Below are 2,500 nucleotides of genomic sequence, written 5' to 3' on the forward strand. Positions count from 1 at the left end.
TGTCATGTCGCATAGGAAGCGTAGGTATGGTTGTGCAAGTCGTAAATGGCCACTTTGGTGGTTTAACATTGTTTCCAGGCCGCGTATGCGCAAATATGGGGTGCGGCGGCTATCTGCACTGCTGTGTATGAAGGTGTCGGTCTGTGTGGGGTTCCTATCGGAGAGAATACGTATGCTGCGTTGTAGGAGTGAGCTGCTGGCCACACGTTTGTATTGGAGTGCGCCACACCACCCCCCTTTTTGTTTTGTTACTATATAAAGTGTAGCCATCCACCCAGCCAATTCTGAGGGCCAGAAGGGGTATTGGGGGCCATCGTGTGCAGTCTATGGCCACGTATGTGGACATGTGAGTGTGTAAATGTGTTGTACCAATGTATACGAGTGATAAACACTAATAGGTGTGTCGGTCAAAGTCAAATGTAGACGGCCATCTTAGGCTGAAAGCACCATATCCCGTCTGCTCTGTGAAGTTAAGCAGCCTCAAGCTCGGGTAGTACTCGGGTGGGTGACCACCGGGGAAGTCCGGGTGCTGTCTACTTTTTAGCCCGTTTTGAGCTGTTTACCGACTTTGCGTGTGTTTGCAAACGCAAGATATGATGTCTGGCATGTGCCCACACGACATCTTGGTTTTAGTATGCCTGGCGAGCCACTACACACGAGATCTTGTTTTTTGTATGGTGTTCTTTAATTTGATTATTATGAAGATGAAAGAGAACCGTTAGAACGGGTATGAAGGGTGTTCTAGGGGTGCTTTTCGGTGCTCTTTCACGTGGACATATCGCAGCATGCGACATGTCAGCGGAACACTGTCTAAATTAATAAATACTGTTTTGGCCGATTTCTAAAAGCGTCTATAAAAGGGCATAAGTGCAATGACTCGTCTTTGTAACCCTGCGGCCTAGGCGTAGTTTTTCACGGGGAATCCGAATATCAAAGGTAGATTTATGTACAACATGTACTTTTTTTGCAACATGTACTTTTTATCTACGGGACATAGACATATGTAAAAACACACGGCGGAGCCGTTCCCGCAATCAGAATTTGTCTAACTCTTCTAGATCAAAAGTTATTCAGCGAAATGTGAGACTTTGTTTGGCATGCTCTTTTTTTAGGTGGTTTTTTCCGGTTTTATGTGCCGCCCGGCAGATCTGGCCTGCAGACTTTAGCAGAAAACTTGGCGCATGTGTTCGCACGACCGCTCCCAAAGTTTTACAAGCATATCTCCAGTAGTTGCTTCGCAATGATTTTTTTAGTGACGCCAAAAAACGCCATTTTCGCGGAAAATGGACACCTTGGACGGCCAAAATCACCACTTTTGGCCATGTTTGGCCCTGCACATCCAGGAAGCAAATGAGACTGCTCCGTATAAAAACTGCCCTAGGGGTGCTTTTATGCGCGCATTCCCGTGGTCAAGTCAGATTTTGGCTAAATTCAAATGCCTTGTCTATAAACACTTTTTTCGACCTAAATTTTCACCTGTTTTGTCCCGAAATGATAGCACCCATTCTTTATTTGCCTATATATCGCGAAGGAGGCAACTTTTTTCCTGTTAAGTATAGATAAAAAATTTAATTCGGCGTTTTAGCGCACGAGGAACAAAAGTCTCCATACAAGCTACCCTCGGTTTCTAATGACTTTTTGAGTTAGGGAAGCGTGGATCTTCTTTTTTTCTTGTTTCCAGGACTTCACATGAACTTCCAACTCAACTCGAATTGTCATCCCGGGCCCACCACGCATCGAAACGACACTTTTCTCGGAACTGGCGAATAAAAAATAGGTCACCAGATGCGCAAGAGTCTGGGATGACAGAATATCAAAACAATAACAGAATCGTTAGTACTTTTTTTGTCACCAGCGCCCTTTTTCTGTTTTCGCGTACATAATCGAGCATAACTTTATCAATTTATACCATATCGACCGATATCGATTGTCACGATAGTGTACTTTTTTTAGGCGCACATGATGGTAAAAAGAACGGCCACCTATTCCCAGCCGTTCTTAAGTTATGCTCTTTTAAAGATTTTACTTTAGAGATGACACACCCTCTCATTTCACTCCATTACATGCTCTTTTTGCTGAATTACGTGGCACAGACGCAGAAAATCATGGTTCGCAAGTCGAACATTTTTGAAGAGCGCATCGAAACGGACATTTTCTTAAAATAACATGGTATACAAAAAGTGCGTTCTTGAGCCTGTAGCAAACGATTTGCATCCATGACATCCCAAAAACTTAAAATAACATATCTCGACTCCTAGAATGAAATCGACGTGAATCCTTAGGGCAGTTAGTGTGTTTTAGTATCATACTTAACACCACAAAGTTTTACGGGGCACTCTACAATACTCTTCCCAAGACGCAAGAAAATGTTCATTTTGGGGGGTCCTCTAACGCGAACTTAATGATAAAATACCGCACTTAGTCCATAAAATACGAACTTAGGCACTATTCGCACTTAGTAAAATAAATTCTCGCACTTAGAACGGGTAATTTATGTAAA

General features: G+C 43.2%; 1 non-coding gene across 1 annotated transcript; it reads left to right on the forward strand.

Annotated features, from left to right (window-relative positions):
* The first annotated feature begins 426 nt into the window (after window positions 1-426).
* On the forward strand, window positions 427-540 carry PITG_33192. The gene has a single exon (XR_009934586.1). It is a non-coding gene; the product is annotated as an 8S ribosomal RNA (ribosomal RNA).
* The last annotated feature ends 1,960 nt before the right edge of the window (window positions 541-2,500 follow it).

Source organism: Phytophthora infestans, genomic scaffold (assembly GCF_000142945.1).
Source record: "Phytophthora infestans T30-4 supercont1.52 genomic scaffold, whole genome shotgun sequence".
NCBI classification, from domain to species: Eukaryota; Oomycota; class Peronosporomycetes; order Peronosporales; family Peronosporaceae; genus Phytophthora; species Phytophthora infestans.